The 26193-nt window shown below is 52.8% G+C and overlaps 1 long non-coding RNA gene across 1 annotated transcript; it reads right to left on the reverse strand.

Moving 5' to 3' along the window:
• Window positions 1-439: 439 nt before the first annotated feature.
• On the reverse strand, window positions 440-13609 carry LOC100512449 (uncharacterized). Its single transcript, XR_116407.5, has 4 exons — window positions 13550-13609; window positions 12220-12550; window positions 8216-8318; window positions 440-1973 (listed from the first exon to the last, which is right to left on the reverse strand). It is a non-coding gene; the product is annotated as an uncharacterized LOC100512449 (long non-coding RNA).
• Window positions 13610-26193: the final 12584 nt, after the last annotated feature.

The following is a 26193-nucleotide window of genomic DNA, read 5'->3' on the forward strand; positions in this document are numbered from 1 at the left end:
CCCACTGAGCAAGGCCAGGGATCGAACCTGCATCCTCATGGATACTAGTCAGAGTCATTTCTGCTGTGCCACAATGGGAACGCCCCCTTTTTTAAAAATTGTTTTCAGCTGCCCCCATGAAATATGGACGTTCCCAGGTCAGGGATCAAATCTGGGCCAGAGCTGCAACCTACACCATAGTAATGCTGGAGCTGAGCCCGAGGCCAAACCAGCATCTCCACAGAGATGAGTCAGATTATTAACCCACTGCACCACAGCGGGAACTCTCAGAGGTTTTAATGTTTGGTTCCTTATTTACCTGGAATACACTTTTGGATGTGGGGATGTCTACCTCCCAGGGGTCAATAGCAGAGTTTTTAATCCTCAGAGCCGCTCTCAGAGCTCAATGTTACTGTGCTGTATTATTATCTGTTGCTGCACAACAAAGTACACCAAAATCTAGTGGCTTAAAACAACCAAAAGCCTTTATTACCTCCCTGTTTCTGTGGGTCAAGAATTTAGAAGACACTTAGCTCTGTGGTCTGGCTCAGGGTTTCTCGTGAGGTTGGAGTCACGATGTCGGCTGGGGCCACACTCATCTGAAGGCTTGACTGGGGCAGAAGGGCCCACTTCCAGGATGGCTCACTTGCATGGATATGAGGCAAGGGGCCTCAGTTCCTCACCCTGTGGACCTCTCCAGAGGGTTCTCCATAAAGTGTCCTCACCACATGGCAGCTGGCTGACCTCAGGTTGATCCATAAGAGAGCAGGGCACAAGCCACAATATCGTTGATAAACGAGCCTCACAAGTCACATTCTGTCATTCCTACAAGCTCCTACTGATCAGGGAAGCAGCATACAAGGGCGTGAATAATGGCAGGTGGGGGTGAGTGGAGGCCCTCTCGGAGGTGAGCTACCGCATGCACCATCCGGCCGACGGTGTTGGCTTGGCGGTTCCCGGCCCCGGGGATGAGGGTCCTGTGGGTCCAAAGTTTACTCGAGATGCGCGATCAAAGTCAGACAACTCCTCTAAACATCTGAAAAGGAAACTGGAAATTCTGGCTAGGAGCATAGGGGTCCCAAAGACTCTTCTGTAATTCTGCTCTTTTAGAATCCAGGAGAAAGACACATTTTTCAGAGGGAATCAGTTGAGGGATGCGGGGGGCCGAGACTTGATTCTGGGGTTTCTGACACACCTTCCATGACCTTCTCTGCTCTCCTGCAAGCACTGGCTGGGTCTCACTATGTGCAGTGGTCGAAGTCCCATCAAGGACACAGGAACCCCTCTAGGTGTCTGGAACGGAGGAGCTTAATGCATAAAATCGTTGACACGTGTGATGGAAAACAGAGCCAGGGTGGCAACAGGGAAGCAAGCAAGGGCAGGAAGCGTCTGTTGCCCCTAAAGCTGGAGGGATGGAGGGAGGATCTGGGTCACTGGCGCCGGGAGGTGGGCTCCGCAGGCAGAACCCCGGGCTGCACTGATTCTGTCCTCTGGGGTCCACAGCCACAGTGGCGCTCCAGGTGCTGCGGCCCAGAGCAAGGAGGAGAAATACCCTGGCTTCTCCCTTCCTCCTGTCCTTCCAGGGCCTTCCATGGATGCCAGGAAACGTGCAGGCAAAGCCCAGCAGAGGAAGGGGAGGGAGGGGGTGGATCTGAGGGCACGAGGCCCGGGGACTGGCACACAGGTGTCAGGCATGTGGCAGATTTTCTTTTCCCAAAATGGCCACCACAATATTTCCGGCTTTACATGTTTTTCTAGAACCACGCCATCCTCTCATCAACAGGCGGAGCCTGGGTCCCCCCTCCTCCATCCTGGGTGGGACTTAGTAATTGCCTCCGCCAATGAAATGAGCCAGAGGTGATATTGATTGACGACCGAGGCTGGGTCATAAAAGGCGATACTGCTTCCACCTGGGAGCTGGCTGCTCTTCCGACGCGGCTGCCGTGCTGGGAGCGAGGCCAAACCAGCCCGAGCAGAGCGTCCACACAGAGAGGCTGGAGGGGAGAGAAACGAAGGCCACAGATGATGACCAACGTTATGCCCCAGGCCCCCAGCCTCGGAGTCTTCCAGCTGCAGGGCCCCGGCGTCACGGAGCAGAGACAAGCCCGTCCCCGCTGTCTGAATTCCTGACCTACAGAATCGGTGGGCATCATTATTTCGTTTTATTTTTATGCCACTACGTCTTGGGGAAGCTCGTTGCACGGTTTATCGCATCAGGGAAAGCTGGGGAGAGGGGCAGAAGGCGTCTGGTTGCTTATTTGGGGCTCACGGTATTATCAGCCTCCTCTCAGAGCTTCTCTTTTGGGGCAGAACCCAAGCCAATAGTTGGAATTGGTTTGAGTGTATGTGGCAGCTGATCTCACAGTCATGCAAAAATTTATTTTTGAGATATTCACTTTGTTGGGTTGGTTTTTTTTTAAGTTTTATCGAAGTATAGTTGATTTACAATGTTGTGATAATTTCTGCTGTACTCCTGCAAATTCTTAAAACTTTGTTTTTGGATCCATTCCCTTGAAGAATTCAGTAAGCTGTTTTTACACATATTTATTGAGGGCCTGAGCTGTGCTAGGCGATGAATAGACACTTGCAAACCAAACAGGCCCAGTCTCTAACTTCAGCCAGAAAACAAATCACCTAATAAGTAAATACACGATTACAAACGGAGATGAATGCCCAGAAAGAAAAATCTCGGATGCTGAGAGCGTGTAATAGAAGGTCTAGATTTTTTTGTCCGGGGCGCGGACGTAAGCTTCTCTTGGGAAGTGAGATTTCTTTCTCTCTCCCCTGACCTCTGCCTTCTCCTCTCTGTTTTCTGAAATGTACTTCTATCTTCCAAGCCATGAAAGGTTTTATATACTTTTAAAAGTTAGCAAAAACGATGGAGTTCCCGTTGTGGCGCGTCGGAAATGAATCTGACAAGCATCCATGAGGATGCGGGTTCAATCCCCGGCCTCACTCAGTGGGTTAAGGATCTGGTGTAGGTCGCAGACGTGGCTCAGATCCAGTGTTGCTGTGGTTGTGGTGTAGGTCAGAAGCAACAGCTCCGATTCAACCCCTAGCCTGGGAACCTCCATATGCCGTGGGCGTGGCCCTAAAAAAAGCAAAAAAAGAAAAAAAAAGTTGGCAAAAATGAGATTTCCTACTGAAAAGGATAGTCAGACACACATACAGTAAAAAACCCTCGCTCATAAGAAACCGGAAGTCATTGGGTTTTGGTATTTTTGCTTTTTGTTTTTGAATGACACGTGCAAACCAAGATTCTTTCCCCTAGAGAGTGCCTGGATGGTGCCAACATGCTGAATTTGTCTTTGAGTTTTAGGAGAGTGACTCTTAGTCCCCAGGAGTCAGGGACTCCAGGCCGACTGGTACGTGTGGCTGGTCTCAGCTTCAGTGTTTTCTCCAGAAGCCCGTGCACTGTGAGAGCTCTGTGGAAAGAGAAGAGGGGGTGCTGCGTGGAGACAGGGGAGCTGCACCAGGGAAGCTTGAGGAGCGGGTGCTGGGCTGCAACCTGGGGGCGAAAATGAGCAGCGGGTCAAGTCTCGGTTACAGCCACTGTGCTGAGAACCTGTCTGTCACTGCACTGAAAGATGGGTGGAGGAGCTCCCACTGTGGCACAGTGGGTTAAGGACCTGGTGTTGTCACAGCTGTGGCTTGGATTCCAACCCTGGCCCGGGAACTTCCATATGCTGTGAGAAATTGATAAACCCCTAGCCAGACTTATCAACCATATGCTGTGAGAGTGGCCGAAAAAGGAAAAAAACAAAGCACCCCCCCAAAAAAAAAACTCCACAAAATACAAAAAAAGAAAGATGGGCAGAAATTGCTATTTCCAGCAGGCTCCATAAGGAATGGGGCAGGTCTGAGACCATTCCCAAGGCTCTTGATTTCCCTGTGACTAGAGAAGGGGGGGGTTCCTCTGGAGAGGGGGCTGGGGTCTTTCCATCTGCTGCCTTTTCACAGGGCTGTCCTGTGGGTGGTGACATCTGGTCCATCGGCACTAAGCTTACACACAGCCTCTTCTACCTGTAGTTCTCCATGGGCTCAAGAGTAGGCATTGTTCCATCTCCTCCATCATGAGTGGTACCCACGCTAGTGCTGCTGCCTGCATCCACCCCGCCTGGTTCAGCAACCCCAGAATATGCTCACTCACGGTCCCTTGTAGGGTGCAGGATGGTCATTAGACAAGCAGCCAGACTCAGAGCCGCAGCCCTGACCCCGATACTGTGAGGGACACCCAGGGCTCGCAGAGCAGGCGGGAGGTATGGATGGGGGGGGGGGGGGCTTGAGGCCATGGCTGCTTTGATGGTGCCGCTTGGGTCCAACTCCGGGGCCTTGCTGCCAGCTCACTCCATCCAGGTCTGCTCCCCGCTCTGATTATTCCCTCCCCCAAGATACCGAGGCTTATAAATGGCTGATCCCTGTGGACCTGCTTGCCCCTAATTTTGTTGGAGGCCAGGGCAGGAAGGCACACAGAGGCCCACATTCCATATCTCCAAATATCCAACAATGAAAATCAAGCCTGTCAGCCTGAAGCTGACGAATGTAACTTCCCTGTGATGGGACAGGCTGGGTGTGAACCTAGAATGCTTGGATTCCGAGGCGTTCCACCCTGAAGCACAGCTGCCTTCTGCCCCTCCCCGTCAGTCACCCTTCCTTTCCCACCAGTGGGGCTCGGTCCCACCCTGGGAGGGGCCTGCTCACCCTCCAGCCCACCCAGTCCAGCGCTGTCCACTTTCTGCCCTCCCCAAACTCCCCCTCCAAACAGCCACCCCCTGGCTGCCTAAGGGGGTGGACAGAGAGTGATGTGTGCCCTTAGGAGATCTGAGCAGTCCCTGGTAGTGAACTTAGGGAATTCTGGGGTCCTAGGATCCCAGAGCATGTCCAGAGGAGAGAAGGGATTCCAGGCGGGTGTCCCGTTGGTCCCGTGAACGCCTTGCCTCCTAGCAGGGGTGTGGCCAGCGCAGGGCCCTCTTGAGCATGGACTCAGGCCAGGGGCCTTGATCACCCAGTCTTAAGGGCACTTCTTAGCCTAAAGAGCAGACCAAGTCCTGCGCAGTAGAACTGCCCTGTGTCCTTTGAGCCGTCACTCATTTCCTTCTCCTTCCTGTGCAGCTAGGAACCTTCCTTGGGGCTAGTCACCTGCCTCACACCCATGTTTCTAAGGGTGATGCTCGAAATATTTGACCCCCGTGTAGGACAGGCAATGACCAATGAGAGCAGATGCTTGCTCAGGGCTGACCTGGGATTCTGGAGACCCTCTACGGGGTTGCTAGGTCATTGGGAGACAGAGGAGGGGTCAGCGCCACAAAGAGGGACATTGAAGATGAGGCTTGGGGAAGAGGCCATTTATCATCAGTAGGGAGACATCTCACCATTTTAACCATGGTGCTGCCGCACTTGCGAATGTGAATTCCGCTTCCTCCTCATCTTCCTAGGATTTTATTAGGGGCAGCATTGTGTGCAGCTCAAAGACTATGTCCCCAGCTTTGCTTGAAGCTTAGAGGTGGCTCATAATGCATCAGGGCAAGTCTTTAAAGGGGTTCATTTAACTGGGAAAAGTCCCCTTTGCCCCTTGCCCTTCTCCTCCTTGCTAAACCTCTTCTGCCTGCAATGAGGATGGCTGGAGTGCCAGCAGCTATCTCGTGACCTTGAGGATGGAAGCCCCATGCCAAAGAAAGTAAAGCAGAAATACAGAAGGAATTCGGGACCCTGATGACTGCAGAGCTTCCACACCAGAACTAGATTGCCCACGACTGGGCTCTTTTTTTATGAGAGGATAAATTTCAAATTTGTGTAAGCCTCCATACAAAGGTATCTGTCATTAGCATTTACATTTGATGGCTACCTCATTGCAATTCTAGTTCTCAAGGCCCATGTCTCCAGGGTCAGGGATGTGGATGAGAAAGGCATCTTCATTGGCATGTGTCTGCCATGGTTTCGATGGGTTTTGTTAGCTTCTCCTTAAAACCATTCGGGCGCCTAGTGTTACTCTCCTCGCTTTGACTGTTGGGAAAACTGGTCTGAGAGGTCACATGGCTTAACTGGTGGCAGAACTGGGACCGAAGCCTGGGTCTTGCGGGCTCCAGAGCCTACACCTTCTCCACCCTATTTCTGTCTCTGCAGAAAGAACTGGGGTCCCTTCCTGCTCACCTCTGGGGACAGTGCCTGGGAGGTCCTCAGAGGCTGGGCACTGTTGAGATGGCCTTTGCAGATCCTACAGCACCTCATTGGCACCCTGGCAACTGCCTGTTCAGAAAAGTAGGGTGTGTGTGTGTGTGTGACAGAAAGGGGTCTTTAAAAATCTTTGTCTTTGGGGAGTTCCTGTTGTGGGTCAGCAGCAGCAAACCTGACTAGTATTCATGAGGATGTGGATTCGATCCCTGGCCTCGATCAGTGGGTTAAGGATCCGGCATGGCCGTGAGCTGTGGTGTAGGCCGGCAGCTACAGCTCCAATTTGCCCCCTAGCCTGGGAACCTCCATATGCCGCAGGTGTGGCCCTATAAAGACACCCCCCCCCAAAAAAAAACCAAACTCCTGTCTTTGGAGTTCCCTCATAGCCTAATGGTTAAAGATCTGGCATTGTCACTGCTGTGGCTCGGGTTCGATCCCTGGCCTAGAAACTTCCACCAGTAAAAAACCAAAAATTTCTACGTTTCCCTGTTGTTACTCTTGAGTTAGAAAAGCCCAGAGAAAATCTCAGTAGGGCTATGAGATGGAGGGTAGGGAGGAGCCGCGAGGCAGGTAGCAAGCAGCTTTCTGCCGTTCAAATTCAGTGAAGGGAAAATGCCTGGGCAGAGGGAGGGCAATGGTGGAGCCATCTCTGAGGCGGGGGCCTCGGAGCGGCCTGCCAAGGAGCTTGGGCTCCACAGGCCTGGAGGCTGCCGTGTCCTCTGCCCAGCACCCTTGTTCCCTCCGATCCCAAAAGCCCAGCTTCTCCCCAAGCTCTAAGGGCAGCCGCAGCAGGAGGACCAGTCTACGAGGCAACGTTATTGTCCCAAAGGTCACTAGTGGACGCTGGTGGTGGCCCCGCGCCTGGTCCTCGTCCCTTCTTGAACTTCTCTGCCTGACACTTCCTTGCCTATCTGGGGACTAGGGATAGAGAACTGTCCAGAAGCCCGAAGCCCTTGCCTTCCTGTAGCTTTGCCTGAGTTCTCCATGACCTGCCTGTCTCTCTGGGGCCTCAAGCCTCTCCTTCCGCCTCCCCTGCTTCTGCCCAGGGCCTTGCAGAGGGGAGGCAGCCTCTGACAGCCCCCAGAGAGAGCTGGCCCCCGAGTCCTGGAGGAAGAGCGAGCATGCGCAGAGCGGGAGCGGAGGCCGTGCGCTCCGAGGGCCTCCCCAGGGCTCGGCCTCCCCGCCCAGCGCCTCCCTGTCCTGACGCCCCTCGGAAAACGTGACCCACCAGGCCCTCCTGACAAGCCCCCCGACGCGCTCCCCCCCTGCGCAGGCTCCCAGGCGGAGGAGATGGAAAACAGAGCCTCCTGAATGTTTAACTTCAGCAGAGATGATAATAACTTTCCCATGGACGCAACTGTATCCTTTCCCTGCGTTCCTGCGGGGATCCCGAACCGCCATACGGTTCTCATTTGCAGCTCGTTCCTGAGGAGGCCTCATTTCCTCGCCACACACCCCTGATGTGGTCAGGGTCTCCCTCCCACAGCCCAGCCGGGGCGAGGGGGCTGCGCGGGCGTCCCTGCGCTTTCCCCTCGTGGCTGCCCCCTCCCCACCCCCGCCCCCCTTTGCCGGCCTGGCCTCCCCGGACCCCTCTCTCTCTCTCTCGGCATCTGCTCTTTCCCTAATCCCCACCCCCCCAAAGCCTCAGGCCTTTGAGTCCCCGCTCCCCATGCCCAGGGGTTGTGATCAGGGCTGGACCACTCCCCCAGGCTGATGTGCCCTTTCCAGAAGCTTCTCCCACTTAGCCTGGTAGGCATGTCCAGTGACTCCAGGGGTCACCCTTAGCCCTGTATCCTATGTGAATGGCGCCTGCTGGAGTAAAAGACAAACGGCTGTGCTTTAGACCCTCAAAGGAGAGCAGGTTCAGAGTCCCTTCCAGCCAGGAAAAGACCCCAACCCCCTCTTGCCAGGCAGCCCTGTCCCCCGAGCGTTTGCCCTCACACATCCATCACCTCTCAAAACTTGGATCTCACAGGAAGCCCAGAGGAGTTGAGAAGAGGAAAGAAAAGAAGGGTGGATTCCCATGTTTGGGGATTTTTTTTTTTTTTTTTTTAAACATACTCACCTTCCTGGCATCCCCCATGCTTCCAAAGCCCCCTGTGGGCGTACGGAGTGGGAGTCTGTTAGCGGCATTTGACAAAATGGACGAGGAAGAGGACCCAGGGAGGCTGAAATGACAAAATTCGGGTGTTGGAGTCAGATCAGGGCCCCTGAGGTCCTGGCTTTGCCCGCGTGGTACCATGCTCGGGGCAGAAGTCACAGAGAGGGAGGAGGCCCTGGCTGGCGGTGAGGCGTGTGGACGTTGGAGCCGGGGGGTCGAGGCGGCAAAGGCTCCGGCCCCACCGTTTGCAAACCGAGAAACCTCGTGTGAGTCAGTGAACCTCTCTGTCCCTCCGTCTCCTCATCTGTCACACAGGGATTATGCTAACGTGGCAATGGGTCGCTTGAAGATCGGTGCCAGGAGCGAAGCAAGGGCTGTGATCACTGCTCTTCTGAGAGGTGCGGGAGGTGAATGAAAGGCCACTTTGAACGTGGCTTCTCCCCCCCTCCCCCGGTCCTCCTCCCCGCAGCACACTCGAAGGCCTCGGGGACAAGTGGGCCCTGTGGACGCTGCTGTTCTGCCTCTGCCTGCGGCCACCACAGAGGTCACGGCCCAGTGGCTTTTACACCCCCCCCCCCCCCGTTGGCAGCTCGCTAGGCCTCAGTCAGCTGGGTCCATCTGGGCTCAGGGACCCCAGGGGTGCCCTCTCGGTTGCCCAAAACGTACCCACAGAACCCCAACTACCCCGGAGAAGCAGGAGCTCGGAGCAGCCCTCAGGAGCCCAGCTTGCCCTCCAAGCCTCGTCCTTCTAGGCGGTTCTGCTGTCTCCAGCCGGACCCACGATAAACAGATGTGAGGAGATCTCAAAGTGCCTTCGATGGGTTCGGGCCGAGGGGGCCCTTTGATCTGCTGCCGGGCCTCAGCACTCACCCCGTCAACCCCACCGCACCCGGCTTTCAGTCCCCCTCTTGGCAAAATGCTGCCTCAGCCCTCCACGCCAGGCCCCGGGGTCTCGCTGGTTGATGAGGCGCCGGGTCCCACCCCGCCTGCAACCCGGACCCAGCCGTTTACTAAGTCACCCGTTGGAAGCTGAAGCCAGCACGCTGTAGCGGGTCTGCAGAACCCGAACGGTTTCATTCTGAGCTTCGGTTGCCAAACTTGAAATTTTGATGATGCTGGCAGTGGGCAGCCTGCCATCGGCCTGTCTCATCAGACGCAGAGCCTGCCTGCTTTCCCAGACCTTGGCCCAGTGAAAGGAGGAATCACCCTGAGTCTTCTTTCTTCTTCCTAGAGTAGACCTTCCTGTGAATGCTTCTTGTGGAGAACTTGTGGAATTTTCCTTAAGACTTGAGAAATGGCTTTGAGGGATTGCGTTATAACGGAGCAAAATCAACCCCGGTCACTGATGGGCGCCTCTTTAGATGTTTTGGCTGCTAGGCCCCCAAACTCAAAAGGAGGTGTGTGCTGAGGTGGCGAGGCCTCCTCAGCGCCTTTGGGGTGCGCTTCAGGACAGGTTCTGGTAGCCACGTCGGGCCGTGGGGCCTCGGCTGGCCTGTTCCTGGGGCTCTTGTTTCAGCCCTGGGCCTCGAGCCCCACCTGAGGAGTTGATGACGTGCAGGCCAACTGGGTGCCTGTGAGGGAAGAACTTCCTCATCAAATGAAAGCAGCTGTGGGGAACATGGAGGACCACTTCTGGAAGAATCTCCAGGAAGGAAGGGGATCCTTATCCTGAATTTTCCTGTGAAGCAGAGGCTCTGGCTGCATTGATGGTTTTACCTCCATGACGGCTGGGCAACTTCTGCTAATCTGAGAGGGCTTGATAACCTAGGTTCATGAACTCACCAAATACTTTTTTTTTTTTGTCTTTTTAGGGCCACACCTGCGGCATACAGAAGTTCCCAGGCTAGGGGTCCAATTGGAGCTACAGCTGCCAACCTACACTCACCACAGCTCACAGCAACACGGGATCCCTAACCCACTGAGCGAGGCCAGGGATTGAACCCGTAACCTCATGGTTCCTAGTCGCATTCGCTAACCACGGAGCCACGACGGGAACGCCTCACCAACTATCTCACAAGTGGCTGCCATGTTCTGGTCTAGGCACTGGGGACATCTTGCTGAACAAAATGGATAAGAGGTTCCACCTGTCAATGGAATTTACATTCTAGGAACGAGGGAAGACAAACAATAAGCTTAACGAGTGAATTATCACATCTCTTAAAAAGGAGAGGAGAACGGGGGCTGGGGGTGTGAGATGCGGTTGGTGGCTGAATTGAATAGGATGGTCAGAGAGGCCTCATCAAAAGGTGACATTGGAGCAAAGGCTCAACGGAGGTGGAGGAGGCCGGGCAGTTATCTGGGGAAAGAGTGTTCTAGCCGGAGGGAACAGCCCGCGCAAAGGTCCTGGGGCAGGATCGCCCGGGACCTTCCATGAGCAGCAAGGAGGCCAGTGTAGCTGGGGCAGAGGGAGGGGGCGAAACGGGGCAGACTCTTGTAGCCTCTCGTACCCAGTGGTCTTGGAGACCATTGTCAAGACCTTGGCTTTTACTATGAGTAAAATGGAGAAGCACTGCAGGGCTTTGAGCAAAGGAGTGACATGATCTGACTTAGGTTTTAAGAGGATCACCTTTTTATTTTTTTTTAATTGTTAATTTTTAAAAATTCAGGTATGGTTGATTTATAGTGTTGTCAATTTCTGCTGTCCAGCATAGTGGCCCAGTCACACATATGTACACAATCTTTTTCTCATGCTATCTTCCATCATGTTCTACCCCCAGAGATTGGATAGAGTTCCCTGGGCTGTACCATAGGACCTCATTGCCTACGCATTCTATTTTTTCTTTTTCTTTTTCGGGCCGCCCCCATGGCACATGGAAGTTCCCAGGCTAAGGGTCAAATCAGAGCTATAGCTGCCAGACTATGCCACAGCCACAGCCACAGCCACGCAGAATATGAGCCGGCTCTGCCGCCTGTACCACAGCTCATGGCAATGCTGGATCCTGAACCCACTGAGCGAGGCCAGGGATTGAACCCGTGTCCTCATGGATCCTAGTCGGGTTTGTTACAGCTGAGCCACAATGGGAACTCCTGCTTATCCATTCTAAACGTAATAGTTTTCATCTACCAACTCCACACTCCCCATTCATCCCATTTCCTCCCTCCTCCCTCAGGATCACCTTTTAAATACAAACTTTCTAAGATTCTCATGCAGGATAAAAAAGGAATAAGCAATATTAAATTTCAATATTGAGTTTCTCATATGTGCTAAGCATTGCGTATCCCAGTTGCTAGGAGTATAGCAGCCTCTTTATTTAAGGAAATTTGTGTGTGTGTGTGTGTGTGGTTTCCTGTTAGGAAACAAATTCAATTACAACCCTAAGGGAAGAAGCACAGAGGTAATAGGAGGCGTCCAGGGAGACCTCCTGAGGAGATGATGGATTTGGGTTCTGAAGGCCGAATAGGAGTTTTCCAGGTTGGGGAAAGGGGAAAAGTCATTTGAGCAAAGGAAACTGGAGAAAGGAATGGAGCCTTGAAAGGGCAGAGAACTATAAGTAATTCAGGGAATGAGTGCGTGTTGTTCTGTTGAACGCTCCAGAGGGAGTGGACAGAGATAAAGTTGAAGAGTGAGGGGCAGAGTGACGGCGAAGCGCCTGCCCCTTCTCCCACGGCGGCTAAAGACGGGCGCTCTGCTCAGGCTTCACACGTCAACAACCAAAGTATCTGGTTTCAAAGATTTCACCTGACCAAGGCTGATAGGTTCTCCGCGCTACGTTTTGTCCCAGTTTGGGTTGGATTTTTTTCCCCCTGTTTTTATGTGTTTAAACCCAACCCCCTTCGCCAACACGAAACGTACAACCAGGATCCATACACAGAAGCCAACACTGCGTGCAAGGAGTTTAGTTGGGAGGTGAAACCAGCAATAGCAGTAAAGGCACAAGAGGGAATGAGGCAGGGAAGCGGGGGAGGGAAGAAGCCCAAGGGAGCCAGACCCAGTCCTGCTGGGGCCTCAGGGAATGCGTAGAATATACCTGAGGGGCGAGGGAGCTGGGGTCCTCCAGTCCCATCAGTCTTCAGCAGAGGGCTGCCCTCTGAGGCTGCGGACTTGACTCTCACAGCCCGCCCTGTAGCCAAGGAAAAAGCCCGGGCAAAGAACTGGAGCTGTGAAAGGTGCCTACCAAAGGCCCACGTGGAGGCCCGCACAGCCTCTGCTGCAATGGTATGTATTTCTTCAACCACCAGCTGTATCACCACTGTGCTGGAGACGCCTTGAGCCTGCCCAAGGCCAAGGCCACCCCTGTGGATGGCGTCAAAGGCAGACCAGGCCAAGGCCCATCCTTGGGTGTTCAGGGTGCCCCCTTGCTGCGGTCCACATGACACAGGCTCTCGGGTAAAGGGACAGCATTTGCCTTTTTGTGTTTGCCGCCTTTCACTAAGCATAATGTCTTCGTGGCTCATCCCTGTCATAGCCTGGGTCGGAATTTCCTTCCTTTTTAAGGCTGAACGATACTCCATGGCGTGGGTAGATGACATTTTGCTTATGGACATTTGGGTTGGCTCCACTCTTTGGTTATTGCGAGTAATGCTGCTTTGCACGTGGATGCGCACGTATCTGTTTGAATCTCTTGCTTGCTTGGGGTCTATACCTAGAAGTGGCGTTGCTGGGTCACGTGGTAATTCTATGTGTAACTTGTTGAGAACCCACCATCCCGTTTTCTGCAGAGGCTGCACCGTTTCCTATTCCCCCCAGCAGCATATGAGCATCTCTTTTAAAGACACTTGGGGGAGTTCCCATTGTGGCCCAGTTAGTTAAGAATCTGACTAGCCTCCGTGAGGATGTGGGTTCGATCCCTGGTTGCAGACGCGGCTCGGATCCCGTGTTGCTGTGGCTGTGGTGTAGGCTGGTGGCTACAGCTTGGATTCGACCCCTAGCCTGGGAACCTTCATATGTCGTGGGTGTGGCCCTAAAAAGACAAAAATAAATAAATAAAAGACCCTTGGGTACAGCTCTTCAGAGCAGCCGGTATGCTGGGGATGGGCTGACCTCCCCCCCCCCCACCCCGCATGGAGGGATTATGGCAGAATCAAGTCACCCAGACTTGCGTGGCCAGGCATTATGACAGTTGAGGGGACCCTTTTGGTCTCTGAATGTTCCAGTTCATTCTACCGTGGCAGCATTGCTTCAGTTGGCCTACGTCCTGGTGCTGGTCAGCTGGAAGGACACGGGCTTGAGTCCTGCCTTTCCTAGGGCTCTGTGACCTCAGACAAAGGACTTCGCCTTCCTGAGCCTTGGCTTCCTTCTCTATTCAAACAAATGGGAAGCGTAATAGGGTGGGGATGGGCGTGCAGGGGCTCGCTTGCTCTCGTGCTCAGCACAGGGCCTGGCACATGCTTTGTGCTGTCATTGGGCGCCACTGTCATCGTGATGTGTTTATGGGGAGTCTGCTGTGGGTGAGCGTCTTGGTGGCAACTTATGCACCTAAAGTCAAGGTTAAGAGTCTGCTTGGTGCCCATTTCTGTGCTAGGATTTGGGGCCAGCGCATGGTGGCCGATGCCATAATACACTGTCCTGGCTCCCCTTCAAGAAAGCACTTGCTGGAATTCCCTTCCTGGCTCAGCGGTTAACAAACCCGACTAGGATCCATGAGGATGCGCGTTTGATCCTTGGCCTCGATCAGTGGGTTAAGGATCTGGTGTTGCTGTGAGCCGTGGTCATAGACGTGGTTCAGATCTTACATTGCTGTGGCGGAGGCCGGCAGCTGTAGCTCTGATTCGACCCCTAGCCTGGGAACCTCCATATGCCAAGGATTTGGACCTAAAAAGCCAAAAAAAAAAAAAAAAAAAAAAAAAAAAAAAAAAAGCACTTGCTATGCTGGTTTGTGGGATGCTTTCAAGGGACCCCTCCAGCTGTCAGCACCTTCAGGGGCTACCTCAGCTGCAGAGAGTGCCCAGGTCAAAGTCATGCCCTTCTGGTGACCTTTTAAAGAGGGGATATAAAGGTCTAGTCACCTCGGCCTGCCTCTGGACAACTGTGTGGAGGGCTGAATAATGCTCCCAACCTCCCAAGGTGTCTATGTCCTAGTTCCGGGACTCTGTGAGTAAGTTTGTCACCTCATATGGCAAAAGGGACTTTGCAGATGTGATTAAAGGAAGGATCTTGCCCTGGAGAGATTATCCGAGATTATCCAGGTGGACCCAATGTAATTACAACAGGCCTTAGAACGGGGGGCAGGAGGACCAGAGTCACAGAAGATGATGCGATGATGGAAGCCAGGTCAGAGTGATGTGCCTGCTGGCTCTGAGGTTGGAGGTAGGGCCCCGGGCCAAGGGTGAAACCTCCAGAAGGAACGCAGTCCATTGCCACCATGATTTTGGATTTCTTTCTTTTTTTTTTTGTCTTTTTAGGGCCGCACCCGTGGCATATGGAGGTTCCCAGCCTAGGGGTCAAATTGGAGCTGCAGCTGCCGGCCTACACCACAGCCACAGCAATGCCAGATCCTTAACCCACTGAGCGAGGCCAGGGATCGAACCCGCAACCTCATGGTTCCTAGTCGGATTCGTTAAGCACTGAGCCATGACGGGAACTCTGATTTTGGATTTCTGATCTCTCGAACCATAAGAGAATACATGCGCGGTGGTGTAAGGCAGCACGTTGGTGGCAATTTGCTCCAGCAGCAATAGGAAACTCATCCAGCTCTGAAGGTGGGTCCAGTTCCAGTGCTCCCGGGGTGGGGGTGGGGGTGGGGCTCTGGAAGCTGCTGCCAGGCCTCCCTCTGCCCCATCCTGCTCTCCCCACTCCCTTCTGCAGAGGATGATGCCATAGGCTCTCCCTAATAAACATCCTGCATCTCGAACTCCATCTCAGAGTCTGCTTCTGGGAAACCTGAGCTTCCACAGCTTAGATATATATTATACACACACACACACACACACACATATGTATTTATCATGGACAATTTCAAACAGAAAAGTAGCGAGAATAATCTGGCAAAATCTCATCGCCCAGCTTGGATAATCACCAACTCATAGCCAATCGTATCTGACCTGCACAGGAATGGTGGTTTGAAGGTAGAAGCATAGCTCTGACCCTGGAGACCCTCCTGGTCCCAGTGGGGACTTCGGATGGTGCAGACAGCTCTGAGGCCAACAGAATGCCAGGCAGCGGTCCCCACGTCAGTGAGTGTGGGGCTAGGGGCGCAGAGAAGCAGCCTTGGAGAAAGGCAAGAAGAGGGCCGGCCAGAGCTGGCAGGGCGTGTCCTAGGTCATGGGCACACTGGCCTAAAGTGTCCTGGGTCCAGGCAGGAAGCAGGGGACGTGTGAAGGGACAGTGGCAGGCAGCACTTGCGTAGACATCACCTGACTTTGTGTTACACTCCACTTTTTTCCTTTCTTTGTTTTTACAGCCGCACCCATGGCATATGGAGGTTCCCAGGCTAGGGGTCCAATTGGAGCTACAGCTGCCGGCCTACACCACAGCCCCAGCAACTCAGGATCCGAGGCATGTCAGCGACCTACACTGCAGATCATGCCAATGCTGGATCCTGAACCCACTGAGCCAGACCAGGGGCTGAACCCACACCCTGATGGATACTATGTCGGGTTCTTAACCCACTGAGCCATGACAGGAACTCCTCCATTGTCTTTCTAATCTTTTTTTTCTTCTTCTTTTTTTTTTTTTTTTAAATAGGCCTCCATCTCATTCAACATGACTTAATAATAACAATGCGAGAATAGTGCCAGGTGCTGAGCCAAGTACTTCACGCGGTCCTCTCGCAGTCTGGAGGCCAGACTGAAATCAGGGTGTTGGCCAGGTTGCGCTCAAAGGCTCTAGGGAAGGACCTTTTCTTGCCTCTTCTCAGCGCCCCAGGCATTCCTTGGCTTGTGGCCACATCCTTCCAATCTCTGCTTCCGTTTTCACGTGGCCTTCTTTCCTCTCCACGTGCTCTTCTCTGTGTGTCTCTTATCAGGACATTTGTCCTTGGATCCAAGGTCTGCTTGGATAATCCAAGACTATCTCAAGATCTTTATTTTTTAATTTTTTTGTAATTTTTTTTCCGTTATAGCTGGTTTACAGTGTTTTGTCGATTTTCTACTGTACAGCAAGGTAACCCAGTCACACATACACACATACATTCTTTTTCTCTCATTATCCTGCTCCATCATAAGTGACTAGATGTAGTTCCCAGGGCTCTACAGCAGGATCGCATTGCATGTCCATTCCAAAGGCAATAGTCTACATATATTAACCCCAAATTCCCAGTCCATTCCCCTCCCTCCCCCTCCCCCTGGCGACCACAAGTCTGTTCTCCATGTCCATGAGTTTCTTAAGATCTTTATTTATTTATTTTTTATCTTTTGTCCTTCTAGGGCTGCACCTGCGGCATATGGAGGTTCCCAAGCTAGGGGTCTCATCAGAGCTGTAGCCACCAGGCCTACGCCAGAGCCATACCAGATCCGAGCCACATCTGCGAACTACACCCCAGCTCGCGGCAACGCCGGATCCTTCACCCGCTGTGACCACAAGCTCTTTCCTGCTCTTCCCATGGAAAGGCGGGCTCACTGCCCCTCACCTTGAATCGGGGTGGGCTTGTGACTCGCTTGTCACCGAAAGAATGTGGCATGACTTCCAGTAGTACTTCCCCAAAGGTGATGCAGAGTCTGCCTTTTTTGCGGAAGCATTTGCTTTTGGAGCCCTGAGCTGCCAGGTGAACCATCTGACGGCCCTGAGGCTGCCATGCTGGGAGGAAGCCCAGGCCACGTGAAGAGGCCCCACGCATTGGTGTCCTGACCAGTAGCTCCAGCTGAGACCCGCCAGCCAGGGGCCCCTGCCTCCAGACGATTCCAGCCCCCAGCCATCCTGTCACCCTCAGCCGTGAAGTCTTCCCAGCTGAGGCCCCAGAAACCATGGAGCAGAGACAAGCTCTCCCTGCTAGCCCATCTGAATTCCTGACCCCCAGAATCTGAGGATAATAAAACGGCCGTTTTATGCCACTATGTTTTGAGGTTTTGGGTTTTTTTTTTTTTTTTTTTTTTTTTTTAGGACCACACCCACGGCATATGGAGGTTCCCAGGCTAGGGGTCTAATCGGAGCTGTAGCCACCAGCCTACACCACAGCCACAGCAATGCAAGATCCGAGCCTTGTCTGTGACCTACACCACAGCTCATGGCAAGGCTGGATCCTGAACCCACTGAGCGAGGCCAGGGATCGAACCTCCAACCTCATGGTTCCTAGTCGGATTCGCCTCCACTGCGCCACGACAGGAAATCCTATGCCACTAGGTTTTGGGATGGTTTGTCACATAGCAATAGTGACCAGGACACCCTTCCTTGTCTAGAGAAAGCCCCACGTTGGAGGTGAGCAGTTCCTGAGAAATAGGTCTGATTGGGAGAGAAACAAAGAAAATATATCCTGTCTGAGCACGCGCCCCTGTCCCAATTCCCGGTGGTTCTGGGATGGATGAGAAATGGGAAAGGGGGGAGGGACAGAAAATGGAAACAGGTCCTTTGAGCACGAGAAACCACCTCTCCCCCAAACCCATTCACAGGAAGAGCAGTAGGGCCTGAGGCTGCAGTCAGGCCTCCCTCCAGCCCCTGCCAGACCAAGGCTCCTGAAGGTGGGCTCCAGCGGAGCCCAGCAGGAGTCACAACTTCTCATGCGAGTGCGGCTGGCAGCAGGCACCCCCCTCCCACCCCCCATATCCCTCTCCAGGCCCTGACCACCCTACCCCAAGGGGATGATGGCCCCTCTAGGTCTGCATGGCCAAGGCGTGGGGGTGGGGGGTGGGGGTCTGCCTGCAGCCCCAGCTGCCAATTATAGCACAGGCCCATTCATTTGCTGGATTGGATCTTGGGATTTTGTCATTTGCTATGCGGAGGTTTTCTTTCCGACTAATTTGTTTACCAGGTTTAATTCTTCAATCATGTTTTCATTTTAAGAGATTTCAGGGTAATTATGAACTTTGAATAAATCCATCTGAGGCACCAAAGTGCGCTCAGCTCGGCTCCACTCTGCCAGGGCCAGCCCCGCCGCCGTTGCTAGACTAGAGATTTGGTGTCAATAGGACCTTTCCCGCCCACCCCCACGCCAGCGCCTGCAATTGAAAACAGCTGGGCTTCTAGGAGCCAAGGTCAGGATTTGAGAACAAGCCACAGCTGAAAACCACACTGGAGCTGGGGAGAGAGGGAATCAGGCTGGGGTGTGAGTGAGGCTTCAGAACCTGTGAGAGTCTGGCTCCTCTCCACCCGCCTGGCCCAGGCTGCTCCCCCAGGCATCTGGCAGAGGGACCCGTGGCCCGGGCTACCCCGGCACTGCCAGCTGAGCGTCGGAGCAGGGTACAGTGATGCCTGGGAGAGGACCAGTCTCAGGGGCCGGAGGTTCGGGCTCTTGTTACAGCTACATAGCCCCTCAGCAGTGGGGCCATAGGCAACGTTTCTGAGTCCTCAGGAGTAAAACAGAAATAGATTGAGGGTGACGATGACAATTCCTCTTCCCTCCACTTTGCAGGCTTGTCACAAAACGGTGCATGGGGTGGCATTTTGTAAGCTGTATCACTTGGCACAGTTGTGAGGGGGTGGTGTTGCGGAATGAAGTCTCTTGGCCATGTCAGCAGGGTCACACCAGCAGGCTGGGGTGCTGTGACACTTGAACAACAGATATAAAGGCAGGAAATGCCATCAGGCCCTGAGATGTCTTGACTCCATCACCATTTCTCAACCAGCGTGTCCGGCTCCTGGGTGTGTTGGGATGCTCTCTATGGATTGTGTGAGCCTATGAATTCTGACTCTCAATCCCAGCTCCGGCCTCAGCACCTTATCAACGCCACACAGGAGGGCTGCGTGTGTCCCGCATCTTATCTAGAGTTGCCTAATTTGCATATCCATACCAAACCTGCAGCCAGCCCCTGGGTGGTAATCACAACTAGGATCAATGGATTAGGCTTAGCTAATTTACATGCAGCCAATCAAAGCCAAGGTATGAACAGCAAAGCCATTGGGGGAACCAATCACATGAAAGGAATTCTCCAGCGCTGAGTGCAAGCCCCTGAGCTTCCCTGGCTGGATGGCTCCGCTACCACTGTAGGGGAGAGGCCTTGGGGGGATTCAGGACTTGCTCTGACTAGGATCCGGTGTTGGATCCCATTCACTATGACAGCATAGGTGGCCAAGGGCGAGGGGAAGCGAGTGGCCATACTGTCACAGCTTGGGTTCTCTTGGAAGTAAGACTGAAACAAAGATTCAAGGCTAGGAGCACAAGCCAGGGAGTACAGGTGTGCAGGGAGAAAGCTTATAAAGGATGTACGAGCCAGCCAGGTACCTCTGTGGGCAACTGTTATGGGCTAAATTGTGTTCCCTTCAAATTCAGATGCTGAAGTCCTAACATCGTGCGTGCCCCCCGCCCCCACTCTGGGACCTCTGAATGTGACTGTATTTAGAGATGGGGTTTTTAACGAGGTGATTAAAGTAAAATGAGCTTGGAGTTCCCATCGTGGCTCAGTGGTTAACGAATCCGGCTAGGAGCCATGAGGTTGAGGGTTCGATCCCTGGCCTTGCTCAGTGGGTGAAGGATCTGGTGTTGCCGTGAGCTGTGGTGTAGGTTGCAGGTGGCAACTCAGATCCCGAGTTGCTGTGGCTATGGCGTAGGCCGGTGGCTACAGCTCTGATTCGACCCCTAGCCTGGGAACCTCCATATGCCACAGGAGCGGCCCAAGAAAATGGCAAAAAGACCAAAAAAATAAAGTAGAATGAGCTTATTAGGATAAGCCTTGATCTAATCTGACTGGTAGCCGTAAGACACAGACACAGAGGGATGACCTATAAGAAGCTGGGACCCGCATCAGTCATTCATTGGGGGCTATTTCCAGGGGGGCACTGATTCCCACACCCCCTAGTCTGCCTGAGGGCAGGCAGAGCAGCTTCACTGATCAATAGAAACCTCCAGGGTGAAGAAACTCAGGGATTGCCACCCTTTGAAAGTTCAGCCTGGGAGTTCCCTGGTGGCCTAGCAGGTTAAGGATCTGGCATTGTCACTGCTGGGATGTGGGTTTGTGGGTTCGATAGTTGATGAATCATGGACTATCTTAGGGCCCTGCCTAGGCGCTAAGCTACCATGGCCTTTCACCTCTGCCCCAAAGGAATATGTGTGTATGTGGCATGTATGTTCATAGGAAGGTATAGATAGAGTAAATATATATATGTATATATCTTTCTAGGGCTGCACCTGTGGCATATGGAGGTTCCCAGGCTAGGGGTCCATTCAGAGCTGTAGCCTCCAGCCTACACCAAACTCATAGCACTCAGGATCCGAGCTGCATCTGCAACCTATACCACAGCTCACGGCAATGCCGGATCCTTAACGCACTGAGTGAGGCCAGGGATCGAATCCGCAACCTCATGGTTTGGATTCGTTTCTGCTGTGCCATGATGGGAACTTCTAGATAGAATAAATATTTTTATATTGGATTATCCCGTGTAATGTTGTCTGGCCCTGTAATAAGTACAATTTGCAAAGGTCACCTCTGGTTAGTTTCCACGCCAAAGGCCAGTGGGGGTGAGTGGAACATGTTAACACAGTTCGCTATGGCTTTGGGCCCTTGTACTTTTGGTGGCCTCCCTGGCAAGACTGGAAGCACATCGGCGCCTCTTGCTAATTGTAGACTCGTGTCCTGGGCTTAGCTAGGGTGAGGGTGCTTTGAGGCAGGCCTCTTGGTTTCAAGCAACTGAAACTAACATTACCCACCTTCAGCAGAATAGCAGCTTCTGGAAGGTGTGAGGTAGTCCACCTGCTTGAGAGACAACAACAGGACTCATAGCCAAGGACATTCTGGTAGGTGTGTGTGTGTGGTGGGGTGACCTGCCAGCAACCCCGTCCCCACCACTCTCTGTAGGGCAGTGTCATTGCTAGACCCTTGTGGTTGCCATCGTGGTGTTATTGTCCCTGCCTCTATATGACATTCCCTTGAGATTCACTTGGGGCTCTCTGGGCCTCTCTCTCTCTCTGAGAGGCCTCTCCTCACGGCCTTGTCAATGGCAGCTCAGGATGGTGGCTTTCTGACACATCAGCCCAGGGCTTCCAAGAAAGGGAACCAGATGGAAGCTGTAGCCTCTTTTATGACCTGGTGTTGGAAATCACGCAGCATCACTTCAGCCACATTCTGTTTGTCCCACGGGAGTCTGAAAAGCCAGTCCATGTGCCAGAGAAGGGATTAGACTCCACCCTCTGCTGAGAGAAGTGTCAGAATCTGGCGGGCTAGGAGGTGGCAAAGAGTCACTTGGCTTGACAGTTTGACTGGACCAACACATTTTTCCTTCTCCATTTTCTAATTCGGCGGCTTGTTTCCCACGTTGCAGGCTTGGCTCAAACTCTAGGCCACACGGAACTAACTAACGTGTTTGTACCTCGTGGGCGGGACCCACTGACTCCAGTTAATCCTGCTTCCTCATTATGCCAGGAGAGCTCATTCTGACTGAAATTTGACTATTGGTTTTTAATTTTGGTGCCATTTTTCATGCTGATGGCTCTTCTGGCTGACAGTGAATTACCCTGGGTGCAAATTAAATACAATAGAATTGCTAATCAGGCCATTAGAATACGCTGACAGGAGGAAATCTACGAGTTGTCAGACCTGGGTGGGCTCTCCCCTTGCCTTTGGGACAGAATTCACTTGACTTTGAATGGACCTGGGCACCGGATGGGTTCAAATATTCGAAACGGACACCTGCAGGCAGCTGGAGGGACCGCGCAATTGGCTGCAAGTCCTGCAGTCCTACACTGGTTGGGCTGGCCCTCTTGGCTGGAAAAATCTTGTCCTGTAAGTACACCTGTTCCTGGGGATGGCGGTCTAGGGCTCCGTACACTCTTCTCATGCAAGGAAATGTCGAGATTTAATTCTCCACCTCCAGGCCCACAAAGAAGGCGCCACATATCTGCCACAATGAACAATGTTTTCAGATTTCTAAATTTAGACAGAAGGTAAGCACGCACTGGTGGGTTTCCTCTTCTGATTCGGAATAAAGAAAGACTTATCTGTTGAAGACTTCACATCACACTACTGGACCCAGTTTCTTTGTTTTGTTTTTTGCTTTTTTTTTTTTTTAATCCCGGCAAAACTGACTGAGAGGAAATAGATTCAGGAGCAGCCTCCCAGGATTGCAATGCTTGATGGGGAATAGCGGTTCTGGAAACCAAGAGATGTGAGACCTTCAGAGAAGATCGAATGTGGTCTTCAAGGGTGGACACGCAAAACCTGGGCGCAGTGATGGTGTGTGGGGAGGTGAGATGTGCTGGAGATTATTTACAAGTGAGAGGGAGACCCGGCTGCATCAATAACAGCTAACGCTTAGTGGACCCTGCCTGGCATATCTGGCCGCTTGAAATGCATTGAACCTTCACAACAGCCCTCTGCAGTGTGGGTTGGGATCATTGCCCCCACATAATGGATCGCAATCTTGAGGTTAGGTGACTTTCCCAAGGTTGCCCCACAAAATCATACTGAATCCAATGTTATCAGATTGGGCTCAGCTGCCTGAGACTGGCTTAACCAAGAAAGACAGTCTTTCTTAGAAGAACAAAGTTTACAAGTTCTCTGATGGCCTAATGGTTAAGGACTTGGTGTTGTCACTGCTGTGACTCAGGTTTGATCCCTGGTCCGGGAACTTCCACATGCCATGGCATGGCCAAAAGAAGAATTTATGAAAAAACAACACAAAGCCAGGGAGTTCCCGTCGTGGCTCAGCAGAAACAAACCCTACTAGTATCCATGAGGAAGTGGCTGTGATCCCTGGCCTTGATCACTGGGTTAAGGATCTGGAGTTGCTTTGAGCTGTGGTGTAGGTTGCAGACGTGGCTGGGATCCTGCGTTGCTGTGGCAGTGGTATAGGCCAGCAGCTATAGCTCCGATTCAACCCCTAGCCTGGAAACCTCCACATGCCTCGGGTGCAGCCCTAAAAAACCAAAAAACCTCCCCCTGAAACAACAATAAAGTTTAGAGGTAAGCAGTCTAACTCTGGCACGGCCACTCCATAATCATTAGCCCCCCAAATTCCTTCTATCTCGTGACTCCATCATTTCCAACATATGGTCTCTGCCTTGGGTGGCTGCATAAAATACACACCAGTTAAATCCGAATTTTAGATAAACAATACTTTTTCAGTATAAGTGTGTCTTACGCCATATTAAGTAATTCAATGAAATAGTACAATTACTTAAAACTTAAATGTAAATGAAGTACAGGTAAGATATTTTTACTGGCTCCATCTGACCGCATGGTTCAAGACGGCAGCTCATGCCCCAGGCTTTAGGACCACACTTCGGCAGCAGGAGCGGGGAGGCTTAAAGAACGGCCTTCCTCCCTTTAAGGACACTTCGCGGAGTCAGTCCCCAAACTTCTGCTCGCCTCACGTTGGCCACACATGGCTTTTACTCTGGGCAGCCGTGGGCCCAGCTGATGATCAGAAAAATGGCTATCGGGGTGCTGGGGACAGGGCTCGGATCGTTGGTGTCAGAAAATAGACACACGAACACGGGGAGATGGCGGCAAGGCTCTTCTGCAGAAAGAGAAGTGCTCTTTGGCGGGTGCTCGAAGAGCGCGTGCCAAGAAGCAAAGACCCTCCCCTATTTATCGCTAACGCAGGTGATGGACCTGTCCCCTTCCCATGGGTCAGGTCAGGGCGCACAGTCTTCCCGGTTGGCTAATTTGAAACAAACTGTTACTGGGAGAAGAGGGAAGGTGGGGAGGGGGTCACAGGAAGGCGTTTCAGCTGAACCCGGAGCACCATGGGGTACCCATGAATCCCTTTGATGGAAGAGACATTGTTACTTTCCACAGGGGTCACCTTGGCGTCTGCCGCAGCTGGGACTTAAGTCAGAATGGCTTTCGAGTCTTGGGGCTTCGTCACCCTGAGGTCCTGCGTCTTCTCTGTGTCAGGAAAGAAAGGCTGCGTGTTTCTTGCCCGGCCCTCCTCCGGTCCTTTGCCACAATTCTGGGGGCCCCGCCCCTGACTTCTCTGTGCTTTCGCTGCTCACAGGCAGCACTCGCATCTCTCCAGGGGTGTCCCCTCGGCTACCGGAGCCACTCGGTCCACACCTGGGAACTGGGCTGGCGTCTCGCCAATGACTCACTGTGCAGGACTCGGCCAGCCCAGCTCCCCTGCCTAGAGTCACGGGAGGAAAGACTAACGCGGCATTTACACTCCAGAGCCCGGGCGGCCAGGCTGAGTGCACGCCCTTTCTCAGCTGCTTTTCCCTTTCTTGTCCTGCTGCCCCCCCCCCCCCCTTAATCGGTCTCCCCTGGAAGCACTGCCTTCATAAATCACTTGCACACAAATCCTTGTCGCAGTGTCTTCGTGGCCGAAGAGAGGGGTTTACCCTGGAAAATATAAATAGGAAGTGGGCCAGCACTTTTGAAGACAAAGCAATTCTGTTGTCACGCGCCCCTCTGTGATGAAGAGGCCAGGGTGACTTGCAAAGCCCTTGAGTTTGATTTAGGTCACACCCCAGCCTTACTGGCAAAACCTGAGCTGTGACAACTTATCCAAGGCTGGACATTTCATATTTATCCTTTTCCTTCAAGCTTTTTTGGGGGTGGGGGGAATGTGTGTTCCTCAGGGTTTGGTTGGGAAAACAGCACTTTGTGCTTCAAATAGGAGGGGATTTAATACTGGAGATCAGGTGCTTACAAAACCACTGGGAGAGCTGGGGAGTTCCCGTCATGGCGCAGTGGTTAACGAATCCGACTAGGAACCATGAGGTTGCGGGTTCGGTCCCTGACCTTGCTCAGTGGGTTAAGGATCCGGCGTTGCCGTGAGCTGTGGTGTAGGTCGCAGACGCGGCTCGGATCCCGCGTTGCTGTGGCTCTGGCGTAGGCCGGCGGCTGCAGCCCCGATCAGACCCCTAGCCTGGGAACCTCCATATGCCGCGGGAGTGGCCCAAAGAAATAGCAAAAAGACAAAAACAAAAACAAAAAAAAAAACCACTGGGAGAGCTGGAAGAGCAAAGGTTCAGGAAAGCTGACACCCTCCTGCTCCGGTTCCTCCAAATTTCCGGGGCCTCAGTGAGTGCAGTGCCTTGCATGCTGGCCCGCAGGATCGAGGGCGGGGATTCTCAGAGACACGCCTGGGGGTTGCCGTGAAAATCTCCACTCGCTGTACCCTGTGTGCCTGCCTGCTGCGGCTGGCGAAATGACAATTACGGCTTCTTGCCTCGCTTTAGCCTTCCAAGTCTTGGGCGAATACCGCCGCTCGTGGTTACAGTCCGCCCCGCTATCTGAACCTTTCGTAAGTCGAGATGGCATAAAGCAACGGAGCAAGTACCTTAAGACACATCTTGCAGACAGATGTGCCAAATCAATGGCGATAAAGTGCAGATGCTCCCGGACACAGGTGAAAGCTCTGGTGGCTTGAGGCTGGGATGCTGAGTGGCCTTCCCAGGGAAGGAGCTTGGTGGGGCCCCTCTTGCCGCCTGGGGTGCGCTCTGCCTCTGTAATGACTCACTGCAAGACAAGCTCTGAAGGCTCTTTTCACTTTTCATCTTCTTCTTGTAAAAGCGAAAATCCTCTTTGCATTTCTTTGGGTTAGCCAAAACAGGCAGTACTGCGGGTCTTGGGTAAAACCAAAGTAGCGGAAAGCGAACTTGAGAAAATGGAGGCATACCTGTGTTTGTGGAGTCCCGATTTGCAAATGTGCCTACTCGCCAAAATTTGTTTGTAACCTCAAAACCAGTCCTCGTGGCACATTCACCATCATTCACGGGCTTGAACAGAGGGGTGGAAAACTTGAGTCACCCAACACACCCATTCCCAGCTGAGGCTGGACATGGTGACATGCTTCGTTTTTGTTTTGGCTCTCATTCTGTAAATGTGTGTCTTTTTTGCTGTTCTGTTTAGTGCTGGTTTTTTTTTGTTTGTTTGTTTTTTTTTTTTTTTTTTTTTTTAACAATTTGGAGCTTTTTGTTGGTTACTCTGCTGTTTAAGATAGCCCCCAAGTGTAGGGCCGAAGAGGCTGTGATGAG

Source organism: Sus scrofa, chromosome X (assembly GCF_054392235.1).
Source record: "Sus scrofa isolate SSC_HxYL_T2T_F1_AM1 chromosome X, Sscrofa_HxYL_maternal_Yorkshire_Landrace_v2.0, whole genome shotgun sequence".
NCBI classification, from domain to species: Eukaryota; Metazoa; Chordata; class Mammalia; order Artiodactyla; family Suidae; genus Sus; species Sus scrofa.